General features: G+C 28.0%; 1 protein-coding gene and 3 long non-coding RNA genes across 5 annotated transcripts in view; 3 read left to right on the top strand and 1 right to left on the bottom strand.

Annotated features, from left to right (window-relative positions):
• The window catches only part of LOC135952247 (centrosomal protein of 104 kDa), a 139,569-nt gene that overhangs the window by 77,697 nt on the left and 44,496 nt on the right, over window positions 1–17,376 (top strand). The gene's annotated exons all lie outside the window — the stretch shown is intronic.
• On the top strand, window positions 6,525–6,916 carry LOC135949957 (uncharacterized). Its single transcript, XR_010575918.1, has 2 exons — window positions 6,525–6,657; window positions 6,736–6,916. It is a non-coding gene; the product is annotated as an uncharacterized LOC135949957 (long non-coding RNA).
• LOC135952470 (uncharacterized) lies at window positions 9,339–9,829 on the top strand. Its single transcript, XR_010576038.1, has 2 exons — window positions 9,339–9,461; window positions 9,658–9,829. It is a non-coding gene; the product is annotated as an uncharacterized LOC135952470 (long non-coding RNA).
• LOC135952244 (uncharacterized) lies at window positions 15,004–15,353 on the bottom strand. The gene is made up of 2 exons (XR_010576023.1): window positions 15,214–15,353; window positions 15,004–15,134 (listed from the first exon to the last, which is right to left on the bottom strand). It is a non-coding gene; the product is annotated as an uncharacterized LOC135952244 (long non-coding RNA).

Genomic DNA, 17,376 nt, shown 5'->3' with positions numbered 1-17,376 from the left:
AATAACCAACTTTATTTTCATATTGAAAATAGAGATTTGAGAGATTTCCTATATATTTTTGTTTGCACTGCATTATCGAACTGCATTACCGTAAGATTTTTGGCTGAAAGAACTAAAAAAAAGCCTTGAGTTTTTAAAATTATACCATAAAATGTTTGTTTGTAAAATTATTTAGAAAAAAATTGTCACGTTAAATATAACTTTAAAGCAAAATTTCAAAAATTGGGTTCAGTAGGATTAGGTGGGATTTCTTCCGTAGTTGTCACTAATATTACAGTCTTCTTTACAGTACCTTTTATAATTGAGTGATATTATTTTAATGATTGCAGTTTAGCACAATTAGATAATTGAAACAAACTCAATTGTTTCTATAACATTCAATCTATAAAATATCTGTATTGAAGCGTGAGTTGTTTCAAATGTTAAGATCATTTAAAGAATGTTCACTAGTTGGGTATGCATTTGACTCTGATATTAATTCAGAAAAACTAATTTCATTGAGATACCCTTTAAAAATTACTTATATAACAATAACTATATAAAAACGATCGTAAACATATTACTTGAACAAATAGTTTTAATCATTTTCATCATTTAAACTCTCAGTAAAATATCTGAAACATCTTTGTTTAGCAAATCGTTTTAATCTTCTAAACTAAGACTGTCATTTTCATTATGAATTCCTTTAACAATTTCTGCTTTGGGTTGGTAATTTCCTCCATTTCTCTGCTTGCTATTGATGCTCTCTATCAATTTTCGCAACTGGACGAAGTAAGTAATAAAGTGTTTTAATGTCCGAGCAGTTTTTCAAAGTTGAAATTTCTTAATATTTTAACATTTCAAATTTAATTTTAGAAACGCAAAGTTCGTAAACCTGAAATAAAAGAGGCCAATATTACTAAACCTAAAACGAAGGAATAATTTCAAATTTAAAGTTGATGAAAATTCAATCAAGAATGAAACTGAATAAATATAAAATTTTGTATTGAAAATAAAACAGTCAGTCTCTTATGTTCAAATGAAAGATTATTTTTCTTTTTGCTAATAAATTGGTTAATCATATTGTAGCTTTTGATGTAAAAGTACGTTTTGATGTAAAAGTACCTTTTGATGTAAAAGTACCTTTTGATGCAAAAGTACCTTTTGATGTAAAAGTACCTTTTGATGTAAAAGTACCTTTTGATGTAAAAGTACCTTTTGATGTAAAAGTACCTTTTGATGTAAAAGTACCTTTTGATGTAAAAGTACCTTTTGATGTAAAAGTACCTTTTGATGTAAAAGTACCTTTTGATGTAAAAGTACCTTTTGATGTAAAAGTACCTTTTGATGTAAAAGTACCTTTTGATGCAAAAGTACCTTTTGATGTAAAAGTACCTTTTGATGTAAAAGTACCTTTTGATGTAAAAGTACCTTTTGATGTAAAAGTACCTTTTGATGTAAAAGTACCTTTTGATGCAAAAGTACCTTTTGATGTAAAAGTACCTTTTGATGTAAAAGTACCTTTTGATGTAAAAGTACCTTTTGATGTAAAAGTACCTTTTGATGTAAAAGTACCTTTTGATGTAAAAGTACCTTTTGATGTAAAAGTACCTTTTGATGTAAAAGTACCTTTTGATGTAAAAGTACCTTTTGATGTAAAAGTACCTTTTGATGTAAAAGTACCTTTTGATGTAAAAGTACCTTTTGATGTAAAAGTACCTTTTGATGTAAAAGTACCTTTGGATGCAAAAGTACCTTGATGTAAAAGTACCTTTTGTTGTAAAAGTACCTTTTGATGTAAAAGTACCTTTTGATGTAAAAGTACCTTTTGATGTAAAAGTACCTTTTGATGTAAAAGTACCTTTTGATGTAAAAGTACCTTTTGATGCAAAAGTACCTTTTGATGTAAAAGTACCTTTTGATGTAAAAGTACCTTTTGATGTAAAAGTACCTTTTGATGTAAAAGTACCTTTTGATGTAAAAGTACCTTTTGATGTAAAAATACCTTTTGATGTAAAAGTACCTTTTGATGTAAAAGTACCTTTTGATGTAAAAGTACCTTTTGATGTAAAAGTACCTTTTGATGTAAAAGTACCTTTTGATATAGAAGTACCTTTTGATGTAAAAGTACCATTTGATGTAAAAATACCTTTTAATGTAAAAGTACCTTTTGATGTAAAATTACCTTTTGATGTAAAAGTACCTTTTGATGTAAAAGTACCTTTTGATGTAAAAGTACCTTTTGATGTAAAAGTACCTTTTGATGTAAAAGTACCTTTTGATGTAAAAGTACCTTTTGATGTAAAAGTACCTTTTGATGCAAAAGTACCTTTTGATGTAAAAGTACCTTTTGATGTAAAAGTACCTTTTGATGTAAAAGTACCTTTTGATGTAAAAGTACCTTTTGATGTAAAAGTACCTTTTGATGTAAAAGTACCTTTTGATGTAAAAGTACCTTTTGATGTAAAAGTACCTTTTGATGTAAAAGTACCTTTTGATGTAAAAGTACCTTTTGATGTAAAAGTACCTTTTGATATAGAAGTACCTTTTGATGTAAAAGTACCATTTGATGTAAAAATACCTTTTAATGTAAAAGTACCTTTTGATGTAAAATTACCTTTTGATGTAAAAGTACCTTTTGATGTAAAAGTACCTTTTGATGTAAAAGTACCTTTTGATGTAAAAGTACCTTTTGATGTAAAAGTACCTTTTGATGTAAAAGTACCTTTTGATGTAAAAGTACCTTTGGATGCAAAAGTACCTTGATGTAAAAGTACCTTTTGTTGTAAAAGTACCTTTTGATGTAAAAGTACCTTTTGATGTAAAAGTACCTTTTGATGTAAAAGTACCTTTTGATGTAAAAGTACCTTTTGATGTAAAAGTACCTTTTGATGCAAAAGTACCTTTTGATGTAAAAGTACCTTTTGATGTAAAAGTACCTTTTGATGTAAAAGTACCTTTTGATGTAAAAGTACCTTTTGATGTAAAAATACCTTTTGATGTAAAAGTACCTTTTGATGTAAAAGTACCTTTTGATGTAAAAGTACCTTTTGATGTAAAAGTACCTTTTGATGTAAAAGTACCTTTTGATATAGAAGTACCTTTTGATGTAAAAGTACCATTTGATGTAAAAATACCTTTTAATGTAAAAGTACCTTTTGATGTAAAATTACCTTTTGATGTAAAAGTACCTTTTGATGTAAAAGTACCTTTTGATGTAAAAGTACCTTTTGATGTAAAAGTACCTTTTGATGTAAAAGTACCTTTTGATGTAAAAGTACCTTTTGATGCAAAAGTACCTTTTGATGTAAAAGTACCTTTTGATGTAAAAGTACCTTTTGATGTAAAAGTACCTTTTGATGTAAAAGTACCTTTTGATGTAAAAGTACCTTTTGATGTAAAAGTACCTTTTGATGTAAAAGTACCTTTTGATGTAAAAGTACCTTTTGATGTAAAAGTACCTTTTGATGTAAAAGTACCTTTTGATGTAAAAGTACCTTTTGATGTAAAAGTACCTTTTGATGTAAAAGTACCTTTTGATATAGAAGTACCTTTTGATGTAAAAGTACCATTTGATGTAAAAATACCTTTTAATGTAAAAGTACCTTTTGATGTAAAATTACCTTTTGATGTAAAAGTACCTTTTGATGTAAAAGTACCTTTTGATGTAAAAGTACCTTTTGATGTAAAAGTACCTTTTGATGTAAAAGTACCTGTTGTTGTTCACAGTTTCGTCCTATTTCCTGAAAAAACAACAAAAAAATTGATAATAACAGATAAATGTTACATTATTGCCTATTTTTAGAAAAGCAAATGTTTTGCGTTCTTTTTTCCAGAACAGAATACCAAAAGGAGCAAAAGGCAGAAAAATGGCCTGTAATAAAATTGATCAACAAAATTTAACATTACTTGTTTCTCATGCAAACAAAAAATGGCAAACATTTTCAAACCTTAATAAAAAATAAGCAAACAAATTTAACAATAATTTCGTTTTTCAGAAAAAAGAACATAAAAATGTCCGTTTGTCTTTTTTCAGAAAAGTACAGTATAAAAGGCACAAAGTAAATGGCATTAGAATTTTTTAAAATTAAAATTTAACATTGATTGCCTCCACTTCTTTTCTAAAAATGTCAACCTCAAACAAACATTTTTAGGAAAGAAAATAATACACGTTCTCAGTTTTGTTTTTTTTTTCCAGAATAGAACACATAAAGTGGAAAAGGGCAACAAAATTGCAAACCGTAATAAAAAAGACCGATTAAAGGGTTGAAAACTGGCAAATATTTTCAACTCGTAATAAAAATAAGTCACAGATTAAACAGAAAAACCATAATTGCCTTTTATTGTTTTGCCTTTTTTTCTAGAAAATAAAACAAAAATAGGCAAAGGGCAGAAAAAGGTCACATTTTTTCTCACAGTTATAAGAACTGGGATGGCACATTCATTTTTAGAAGATAACATAATAATCCTGTCTTGATTCAGAAAAGGACAAACGGTAGAAAAAGGGCAACATTTTGGAAAGTAAAGAAAACGCCTTTAGATTTGAGTCATTTGTGTTTTTTGTCTGTATGTTTTTTATTGGCTACTAAATCATTTTATTGACATTTAGCTGTATTATAATCAGAAAAAAAACATAAAAGTCTGCTAACAAACTTATTACATACTGTTAGGTTTTCTTTTAGACCATAAAAATACTGCATACTTTAGGGGCTTGCAGAAAAAAAAACAAAACTTTTTGCCATTGTTTATAAAACAACTAAATTGTAGCGTAGTTCCTTATATAAATTTTAGTTCTCTTTGATGTTAAGGAAAATCACCATCAAACATATGTATTTATCCACTCTTGGATGCTGTTGAGCTCTTTGGAAATTGTATAAAAAAAATGCAAAAAACTCTTTAAGATGTTTAAGTTCTTAAAGTTCATAAAAAGAACAAAATTCGTATAAATATCTTTTGGCTGTTAAAAGAACTTAGTTGTGTTATTGGAATTTAGCCTAGATTGTTATTATTCTTTGCCTTCTTTATCATTTTTTTTAAGATGTTTTTTTTCGTAATAATTTGATTGTGTTGTTGAGACAAGTTTTCTTTCCTTGAGACAGTTTTTTTCGATTATGTTTTACAAATAACATGTTTTTCTTACAAATTATATGATTAATAGCTTTTCTTATGCTGAACTCAATTGCTTTGATACTTGCTTAATATAATTTTTGTATTTATTGTTTAACTAACAGGACCGATTTCACTGAAATCGATCAGAAATTGTGTCCGATATTGTAAAAAACAGGTAATGCCCTACTTTGAGACCCCACTGAGCCGCTCCTGAGAGGTATTTGGGCCTTTGATTCTATCACAATTTCTGTTTAACAATTTAAACATTAAATGATCTTAAGATTAAAATATCTTGGGGTTTTACTAACTTCTCTATGGTTTAGAATATTTTATCTTGTGGATTTTCAAACTTCTGTATAGTTTAATAAACTTAGTAAACATCTGTTTAAGAATTTGTGGTTTGGATCCAAAATATTGAAAATCCACTTGAAACAATAAATAAGATTACAAAAATCTGGGGGTTTTACCAACTGCTTTATAGTTTAAAATAGTTTACTAAACTTAGAATAAATACTGGTTAAGAATCTAAACAATAAATAATCTCAAGATTAAAAATATCTGGGGGATTTTCCAACTACTGTTTAAGAATTTAACTGCCACTTGAAACAATAAATAATCTTAAGATTAAAAATGTATTAGATACCAACGTTTCTAAGGTTTAGAAAATTTATAGATTAAATAAAATAATCTAAATCTAAACAATAAATAATCTCAAGATTAAAAATATCTTGGGGTTTTACCAACTTCTCTATAGTTTAAAATATTGTACTAAACTTAGAATAAATAATGGTTAAGAATCTAAACAATATATAATCTCAAGATTAAAAATATCTGGGGGATTTTCCAACTTTTGTATAGTTTACTAAACTTGATATAAATACTGGTTAAGAATTTGTGGTTTATATAACTGCCACTTGCAGCAATAAATAATCTTAAGATTAAAAATATCTTGGGGTTTTACCAACTTCTCTATGGTTTAGAAAAGTTTACTAAACTTAGAATAAATACTGGTTAAGAATTTGCGGTTTTAATATAAATTTCCCCACTAATGAATTAGTCAAATGAGCTTAAGCAATACAGGATGTGCTGAAAATTTAGTTGTATTCAAATTTTTCTTAATTCCTAAACATATTTAAATAACAATGAATAATTTTAAAACATAATTATTTTCTTTCTATTTGCAGGTATGTTTTTGTTAAAAATTTCATAAAATCTTATAAAAAAGAAGGCAAGTAAAAAAATTAAATAACATTTTTGAAATAATTTATATAAAATTAAGTTTAGAATTTTTATAGTTATTATTTTTAATAGTATTTTAGTAATAATTTAAATTTTGTTAAACAAAACTTTTCGAAACACCCTTTAACAATAACCCTTATCTTAGAGTACCGCTAACTATATAAAGGCTTGTCAAAACCTGACTTTATTAAACCGTTTTTAAACGTTTAAACTGTCTTGTCAATTTTCACCATGAATATTTTAAAGAACTTCCTATTCGTCTTGGTCATTTTAGCCATTTCTATGTTTGCTACTGATGCGGCCAATCAATCGAAAATCAGTGGTGCAAATGTAAGTAGTCGGTTTATAAAGGTGCAAGTTTTTATTGAATTGATTTCTTAATATTTGAAATTTTTAATTGGTTTAAAGCAACAACCCGCAGGCAATAAGGGAAATAAAGTCGATGCCAAGGGAGCCACTGGCAATAAATCGAATAAGCAAGGATAAATACAATGATAAATGAATAAATTCAACTTTCATTAGGTTAAAAGTCCTGATTTTGTATTATGTTTCATAAGTTTAATAAATATTTAAATTTTTTGCATTAATAATTTGCAGTTTTGAAGTTTTTTTATTAAAAAAATTAATTTATTTCAATAAAGCAGTAGCCAATCTTGGAAAAATGTGTTTAGCTATTTTTGACCAAGTTTTACATTAATATTGGAAATTTTCATAATATTCATTCGGGATTCTGCCATTCGAGAATTATCAAAACCTAAAAAGCATATCCCAGAGAGAGATCGCAATAAATAGTAGCCGGACGGGGCAAGTTCTGGACTATAATGCGGTTGAAGCAATACTTCCCAACCACTTCATTTTAAATAATTTTAAACATGTGGCCGATCATTGCCATAATGGAATATTACGGTTTCATGTCTGACAGCATATTCTGAATATTGTTCGGCCAATGCTCGCTTCAAACGAATCAGTTGCGTTCGGTACAGATTCTCCGTGATTATCTGGTCAGATTTCAGCAACTCATAATATATAGGATCCATTTAATCCCACCAAATACGGAGCATTACCTTAGCGCCATGGATATTTGCTGCTTGAGTAGCTTCCAATGATTATGCAAACTCTTGTTGAGTTTTACAATAATCAACATGGTGAAATACCTTCAATACTTCGTCTTCAAACATTTTTGGCTGGCGTGGGAAATATTTGTCTTCCGTGTCAAAATCAACACTTCTGAACAAACCACTTTGAAACCGAATAAATTCACCACGTTGAAACCGAATACATTCACCATAAGTTTCGGTGAGCTATGCGGCACTTTTTTTTTACAAATTAAAGAAGTAAAGCAAAACTTCCCGCACATAACGCTTCGATATTTTCGAAGCAAAAAAAAAAAATTTGGATGTTCACTAACACAGTGCACACGAAAGACCAAAAAAAGACCCGTATCTCCCAGTTTTGCCCAAAGTCTTGGACTTTTTATTTTTGGGCACCCAAAAATGTGTGGCCTCGGTGTAATTTTTGCAAAAAAGTGATCATTTTCTCAGGCTCATATCTTGCAAAAATTTCGGAATTTTGATTTACTCTCTGAGGCAAAGTTGTAGCCCTTGTCATAAATAACAAAAATTGTGAACATATAAAATCAAAAAAACTTCATCGTGAAGATCAAAATAGCAAAAAACTTAAAAATATTCGATTTTTTTTATATTTTTGCCCCTGTTCAGGTCAATAAGTAGCAAACCGTTCAAAATTCAAGGAAACAATCAATTACAAAAATGTACCTAAGATATCAATAAACAACTTTCTAGAACATATGAACTTCCCAGGAATGATTTTTAACACCGTTTAGCTAGGTCAATATAAGTTAGTAAGAAGAAACTAAAGGAATTAAGTGTTTTGGGCCATAAACTATTGAATTATTATAAACTAAAGCATACTTTTAGGCAACTTTAAAAAATGCATTTCTAAATTTATTTCGATTTCGATATCTTTCCGCGTTCAAAAGATACGCCATCTATTGTGAATACCGCATTTTTAAATTTAAAAAAATATTAAAAATAATTAAACAAATTGTTGTTACTGCTAGCACTATTGTCTTCCAAATTAGACCTATTTTTAAGCAAAATCAAGCTGGATTCTTAAAGTAAATCCTATTTTGTATGCCCCCAAATGATCTTTCATCACCGCTTATGGTAAGTTAAATAAAACCAAATACCTGAAACATTCCATTTTTGGAATTTTTTAATAAGAAATCTTAAACTTTTTGCCCTTAAAGTATTTGAAACTGAAGATTTCTGGGCAATTCCATATCATCGTACGTGACATTTGTACGCCTATAGAGTGGAATAGATTTTGCAAAAATAAGAGTATCTGAAAAATAATTTGGTCTTTATGTTTGCTTTTAATTGCTTACACTAAACGAAATATTTTTCCTTTACAATCCGTCATATTTAAATAAAAACAATCTTTGGATGATTTTATAATAAATAAAATTTAATATCGTACGTGACATACCGTACGTGAGAGAATAGAAAGTGAATAGAAAATATACATTCGGTTTCAATAAACATTTTGACAATAGCAGAAAAAAAAACAATCAGAGTCAAATTCATTTCATACTACAAGCTAATTGGGAGCCTAGTTTTCGCCGCAGTTTTAGCCTAAAACATACCTAAGATAAATAAATATTATATAGGTTAAAAAACAATTTTAATTTCAAAGTTTGACTGGTTTATTATACATTTTCGAAAAGAAGACACAATTATCTACATTGTGATATATATTATGCCTATTATTAGTCTCATTTGTGACCCTATCTTACAAGAATCGGCAATGTTACCCATTAATAGTTGGCTATCGTTACCTCTAAAATACCATTATATTTTTACCGACTTTTAAACGTTTTGAATCGGTTTCACATAAAGCAACCATTTTTTCTCAATTTGTTGAGATACCCTTTATTAAGTTTATACCATTCTCTCTTTGCCAGTTAGTACCTATATAAACAACTGTGAAAATCTAACTTTTAACAAATCGTTTCAAACGTTTAAACTGTTGATACTATTAGCGCTATGAATTTTTTAAAGAATTTCCTTTTCGTCGTGGTGATTTTAGCCATTTCCATGACTACTATTCAGGCTGTAAGTATATCTAAAATACATGTCTCATTTTCTCAATCTATGGTTATCGTGGCGATATAATGACAGTTCTCGTACAAAAATTATATTAATGGGAAGTATATCGTTACGAAAAATTATAACCAGATATTGAGAAAATTGGGCATAGAGTTTAAAACAGCTAATTTCTTAATATTTATAATTTTAACTTTAATTAAAGGAACCTGCTAAAGGTGACAAGGGCTCCATCAAAAGGTCAAATACAATTTAAATGGATAAACATAGAAACCCAACTTTCAATTTGTGGAATGTTATGACTATGGCGATTTAAAACATGTTTTGAATTATGTATTTTTAAGCAAAATAAATTTTTAACATTATTGCATTACAAATTTGTTGCTTTTTGAAAATTCTTTGAGACATTAATATCTATTTAAGAATTGAAATAACCAACTTTATTTTCATATTGAAAAAAGAGATTTGAGATATTTTTTATATATTTTTGTTTGCACTGCATTATCGAACTGCATTACCGTAAGATTTGTGGCTGAAAGAACGAAAAAAGCCTTGAGTTATTAAAGTTATACCATAAAATGTTTGTTTGTAAAATTATTTAGAAACAAATTGTCATGTTAAATAGAACATTAAAGCAAAATTTCAAAAATTGAGTTCAGTCGGATTAGGTGGGATTTCTTCTGTAGTTGTCACTAATATTACTGTCTTCTTGACAGTGCCTTTTATAATTAAGTGATATTATTTTAATGATAGCACAATTAGATAATTGAAACAAACTCAATTGTTTCTATAACATTCAATCTATAAAATATCTGTATTGAAGCGTGAGTTGTTTCAAATGTTGAGATCATTTAAGCAATGATTACTATTTGTGTATGCATTTGACTCTGATATTGATTCAGAAAAACTAATTTCATTGAGATACCCTTTAAAAATTACTTATATAACAATAACTATATAAAAACGATCGTAAACATATTACTTGAACAAATAGTTTTAATCATTTTCATCATTTAAACTCTCAGTAAAATATCTGAAACATCTTTGTTTAGCAAATCGTTTTAATCTTTTAAACAAAGACTATCATTTTCACTATGAATTCTTTTAACAATTTCTGCTTTGGGTTGGTAATTTCCTCCATTTCTCTGCTTGCTATTGATGCTCTCTATCAATTTTCGCAACTGGACGAAGTAAAAGTAAGTAATATTGTTTTCTAATGTCCGAGCAGTTGAAATTTCTTAATATTTTAACATTTCAAATTTAATTTTAGCATCACAAAGTTCGTAAATCTGAAATAAAAGAGAGCAATATTACAAAACCTAAAACGAAGGAATAAACAAAATTTCAAATTTAAAGTTGAACATGACAAAGTTGATGTAAATCCGAAGCCTGTAATAAAAATGAGATACAACATTTAACATTACTTGTTTCTCACGCAGACATTTATAGAAAAATATCATACTGTTCAAAGGTTTGCCTTTTTACTGAAAAGGACAGTAAAAGGGGCAAAAAGTGCAACTTTTTTTAAAAGAAAATTCGATTTTTTTCCACAAATGAGTCCAAAATTACGTTAAAGGTAGAAAAATTTTAAAATAAACATTGATTGCCTCTTTTAGGTTGACATTTTAAGAAGGAAATTTTCAGTTTTTAATCTAGAAGAGAATACAAAAAGGGAAATAGGGCAGAAAAAGGGCAAATATTTTCAAACTTTAATAAAAATGAGCGACAAAATTCAACAATAATTGCTTTTAGGATGACAGTACTAGAAAAATTAAGATAACAATGTCCGTTTGTCTTTTTTCAGAAAAGGACAGTAAAAAAGGCACAAAGTAAATGGCATTAGACTTTTTTTAAAATTAAAATTTAACATTGATTGCCTACACTTCTTTTCTAAAAATTTCAACCTCAAACAAACATTTTTAGGAAAGAAAATATTACACGTTCTAAGTTTTGTTTTTTTTTTCAGAAGAGAACACATAAAGTGGAAAAGGGCAACAAAATTGCAACCGGTAATTAAAATGTCCTACTAAAGGGTAGGAATATGGCAAATATTTTCAAATCGTAATAAAAATAAGTCACGGAATTTAACAATAATTGCTGATTAAACAGAAAAAACATAATACCCTTTTACTGTTTTGCCCTTTATTTTTAAGAAAATAAAACAAAAATAGGCAAAAGGCAGAAAAAGGGCAAATATTTTCGCACAGTTATAAGAACTGGGATGGCACATTAACTTTTTAGAAAAGAACATAATAACCCTTCACAGTTTTGTCTTTATTCTGAAAAGGACAAAGGGTAGAAAAAGGGCAACATTTTTGAAAGTAAAGAAAACGATTTTAGACTTGTGTCATTTATTTAACATTAGAACTAGAAAAGGTTGACTTTTCAAAAAATAAAGAAATAAAAATCTCTTACAACAAAATACTTCAAAATCTTTTCCCACAAATTTGTTACAAATGAAAGTTTCTAAAAGCTTAGGTCCTTCTATCAGCCCAATTATGAATAAAAAATTCCTCGGGAGTTTGTTTCCAGGGTGTTTTTTCCCATTAAATTTGAATAGAAAAAATGGGAAAAGGGAAAAACTCCCGGGGAATTTTTATTCATAATTGGGCTGTATATAATCTATATAAACATTGCTTTTGTATCACATTAATAGTTTAGAAGATATTAACTTTTTTCGATTGGGTCTTCTGAGCGATATTCTGTTGATATTTTATATAACGCTTTTCTGGAGCCTACTTTAGAGCACTTAAATATTTGAAATCTGATGTAGCATTATAAAGTTTTGTTATATTGATTATTATTTGTTTTTATACCCTTCGCCATGAGTGGCAAGAGTGCGTTTGTAATTTCTACATTTTTCATTTGCGAGCCCACAAAGTATATATATTCTGGGTCGTTATAGATAGCGAAGTCGATATTGGCATGTCCGTCTGTCAGTCTGTATGTTGAAATCAACTTTCCGTATTCCCCAAATAACTTACATACATGATTCATACATCAATATATCTGCAATTCTTCCGGCCTGGTTGATATTTATAATCGTCAAAATCGGCCCATAAATGGCTGAGATATAAGAAAAAACCGGGACAACCTCGATTTTTGCCCTATTTTTGATCTATATCTGGATTACTATGTCGTTAATATAGACAATATGGATATCTAATGATGGATATTGCAAAGTCCATTGCAACGATTTATATTATAGAAAGTTGGACCTACAATGGGTCAAAATAGGTAAAAATATTTTTTAAACCGAATTTTTTTTCATCAAAAATTTTTTTTTTAAAAATTAAAAAAATGGAAAAAACTTTAAAAAAGTTATTTTTTTTTAAAAAACTAAACAAATTTAAAAAAAAAATTTTAAAAACTTAAAAAAATTTTTAAAAAAATATTTTTAACAATTTATTGTAGAATGGATTATAATAAACACAATTGCAATTTTCATTAGCTCTGTATTTTTTAACACATATGTATGTAAGTACACCTCACTTTCACCTTTTTCAAAATAAAATTACAAAAGATTTTCATATTATGTTTCATCATCATTTATTTATTAAAAATTATTTTTTTTTGGAAATTACATTTTTGCACCAAACACCATTATATATCTTTCTTTTCCTCCGCCCGATGTCTTCTCATCTCTGTCTGAATTACTTTCCCCACTTAAATCTCCTGCTTTCGAATGATCTCTTTTCCAGTGGGGATTAGTTTTTAAATAGTTATCATGCTTTATGCCCACTGTTATAATTATTTGATTTATTAAAAAAATGCTGCAAATTATTAATGAAATCTTTAAGAAATTCATGATAGTAATTAGCTGATATTAAACTATAAACTAAAGAGATTTTTTTTAATATATATTTTAAAAATCCTTGATCATGTACGTAATGAGATTGAATCATGTGGTAAGATAAATTTGTATAATTATTGTATTACAAACCACATGTAAGTAAAATTGTGGTCTAGCTGAGTAAGTGGGGAAATTTTGTTTTTTGGATTTGTGCTAAAGAGTAATTTTAAATTGGATATATTGGCCCATAATCATAGTAAAACACTAAAGTAACTTGTCTATGGTAGACCTAAAGTCCACTCTTAAGTAAAGTCGAGTTTAATTCTCTTAAAATATTCTTTATTTTTGACTATGATTATGGGTCATTATAGTTAAAATAAAGTTAAAACCGGTAAAAGTTTTAAAAATTTTAGAGTTTTCCTATATTATTTTTTGCACGGCGTTATCGTACTGCATTACCCAATATGAGAAAAAGTAAAAATAAGGCATTTATAGCTAGTTGTTAAATTTGAATCTGAATTTTTCGCTTTGATAAGGTTAATACAGTCATATTTTATTGGGTGTATGACTTAAAAATGCGGGATTTACAATAGATGGCGTATCTTTTGAACGCGGTTTTTGTTTTTAATAACTTATATATCATTTTGAGGGGTACATATCTGTCCATTATACTGACATGGTTATTGAACATTATAGTGTATACAACAGAGTTTCGAATTTTGTGCCAACAAAGCGTCATATGCGGAAAGTTTTGCTTTACTTCTTTAATTTTAACAAGTAAGAGAACTATATTCGGCTGTGCCGAATCTTATATACCCTTCACCAAAGTAAACTTAAAAAATCTAATTTTTTTTGAAAATTTAAAAAAAAAAATTTTTGGAATATTTAAAAAAAATGTTTTTTTCAAAAAATATTGTTTTTTTTAATTTTTCCAAATTTTTTTTTTAAATTATTTATGAATGACAAACATTTTTTTGTTAAACAAAAATTCGGTTTAAAAAATATTTTTCCCGATTTTGACCCATTGTAGGTCCAAATTACTATAGCCTTATATACAGCGTTTCGATGGACTTTGAAAAAATAATAATTTTTTTTTAATTTTTCCAATTTTTTTTTAAATTTTTCCAATTTGTTTTAAAATTTTTCCAAATTTTAATTTAATTTTTCCAAATTTTAAAAATTTTTCCAATTTTTTTTTTTAATATTTATTAATGAATGACGACAAATTTTTTTTGGTAAAAAAAAATTCGGTTTCAAAAATGTTTTTCCCGAGTTTGACCCATTGTAGGTCCAAATTGCTATAGCCTTAAATACATCGTTTCAATGGACTTTGAACTATCTATCATTAGATATAGGCAAACAATCGAAGTTGTCCCGGTTTTTTCTTTATATCTCAGCCATTTGTGGGACGATTTGACGATTTTAAATAGCAACCAGCTGGAAGAATTTCCGATATATTGAAGTATCAATCATGTTTGTAAGATATTTGGGGGCTACGGAAAGTTGATTTCAACATACAAACGGACAGACGGACATGGCTATATCGAATTCGCTATCTATAAAAATGTAGAAATTACAAAACGGAATGACAAACTTATATATACCCTTGCCACTCATGGCGAAAGGTATAAAAATCCGCATTTCTAAGTTATAAAAATAGAAATCCCACGATTCCCAAAAAGCTATATTTAGCAAACCAAAAGTTTCCAAAAGATTTGCAATTTATCGAACTTCAACACTTTGTAATAAAAACGTCAGTTCTTAATTATTCTCAAAAACCTTAGTTTTATTTATTTCTTTATATTTTTTTTCTTAATTTAATGCCTGTTAGCATATTGTCTTACACCTTCTTTGGCAGCAGCCGCTCCCACATGCTTGACCACACCAACCTATTGAATAGGAATAAAATATTAGAAATATATTTAAATTTAAGCAACATTTTTTGAATTTCTTAATTTCAAAGCTTACAGCTACATGTTCAGAATGACCCTTGCCACCTTTTCCACCACCTTTACCAGCACTAGCGCCTCCCTTAGCTTCAGTGTGTCCAGCAAATAGAGCCAAGACTGCGATTGCCAATACAAATTGATTTAATAGTTTCATTGTGAAATCTTTAATAATTCTAATAATTAAAAAATCCTCTTTATATATGTTGTTGATGGCGTTTGTAAGCAAAGGTTCGAAAGAATTAATTCTTAATTCCATTTTCAAAATCAAATTATGGAATTAATTCATAGGCTTAATTCCTTAATAATTAAAATTGATTGAATTCATTCCTTTAAGAAATTATTCTTTATGGAATTAATTCCTCATTGAATCATTCAACATATCTTTAATACAAATTCAAAACAAAATAACTTGATAAAATTTATTGAATAATTCAAATCAAATCTATTACAAAAATGATTAAAAACAAAACAAAAAAAAATTGGATGATGAAAAAGTATTTTTTAATTTGGATTAGAAAGAACTTGTTTTATTGAGAATGATTCTATGGAATGAATTGTTGAGATTTTTTAATTTTGTATTGAGATTTTAATGATTTTAGCATAAATTGAATGAATTAATTCGAAGTTCTGGTTGTTAGATCTTGTAATTTATAATTTATAGTATGAGTTTATTATGTGATTTTTATAATTTTAGAAATTTTAAAAATAGTGAACATATATTGCGGTTAGATGGTTGGCATATTGGACATTTCCACTGATTCATATTCAATTTACTGTCATAAATATTTTATGATTAAATACTCAAAGTTTTATAATCATTGAGGTTGCTGGCAAAAATGTTGCCCCCCTTTTTCTGCCCTTTGCCTTTTTTGAAGAAAAATCAGAAACTCTGTTTTTCTAAAGACAAAAGACAATAAAAAAGGATATCTGAAATAATTTTCAAATCTGAGTCATTTTGATATGAAAAATTTTGATTTTTTAAAAAGATTTCTGGAGAGAATTTGTGACCATTTTGGGAATTGGGTGAAAGATGCGCATACAACACTATATAGAAATATAGGTCCATGGGGAACTTGTGGGAACTGTGATCGAGGGATATCTGAAATAATCTTGGAATTTGAGAAATTTTGATTCGAAACAATTCCTATTTATGTTTAATTTATAAAATTTTATTTTGGCTGAGTTTATGATTAATTTGATATTGTTTCTGTTTATGTTTTAAAGCAAATTAAACTTAGTAAAAGGTTTATAATATTGAGTTACAAAATTTTGAGCTTTTTTGCACGGCATTATCGAACTGCATTACCCTAAATGCATGAAAATAACTGCATTTCCCCACATGCAAGTAAATAAAAAGCTGTAAACAATTATAGCTAGTTCTTAAATTTGTATTTATGAATTTGTCACTGTGGAAAAGTTAAGGTGTTTTTTAAACTCGATAGCACTTACGAAAGTGTTAACCCTTAAATGCATGATTTTTACTTTTATTTTTCTATAAAGTATCAAATATTTAGTTGATTTTTATTTATTATATTTCGTTTAGCTTTAGTTTGATTTAGAATTTCGTTAGCTGAAACTTTTCTTACTCCATTTGATTTTTCTGAATTAGAATCTGAATTAGTATCAAGCTTATATTCGTCTAAAATTAAATGGAACTGGAATGTAGACAATTGGCAACAATATGCATTAAAGGGTTAACTGTCAAACGAACTGTCATACTGCAACTCACTCAATTTTTGACATTTATGTTCAGTATACTCTGGCAAATGATCGTGAATAGTTTGACGCTTGAACAACGTTACCAAATTATCCAAATTTACTTTGAAAATCAGTCATCGATTCGGGCAGCTTATAGAGGACTGTTTTATCGCAAAATTGTGTTCAGCGATGAGGCTAATTTTTGGTTTAACGGTTTTGCTAATAAACAAAACTGTCGCATATAGAGTGAGACCAATCCACAACAGACTTTACAGACTCCATTACATTGAGAAAAATTTGCGGTTTACATGCTGGTGGCATCATCTGACCTTATTTCTTAAAAAATGAAGTCGGAAATCATGTTACGGTCAATGGAGATCGTGACCATGATCCGGGCGAGATGTGGTTTCAACTGGATGACTCTACGTGCCATTCGGCGAACGCAATTATAGATTTATTGAAATTAAAATTTGGCGATAATTTG

Source organism: Calliphora vicina, chromosome 2 (genome assembly GCF_958450345.1).
Source record: "Calliphora vicina chromosome 2, idCalVici1.1, whole genome shotgun sequence".
Lineage (NCBI taxonomy): Eukaryota > Metazoa > Arthropoda > Insecta > Diptera > Calliphoridae > Calliphora > Calliphora vicina.
Note: the sequence above shows the minus strand (reverse complement) of the source record. Positions and strands in the feature narration are given on the sequence as shown.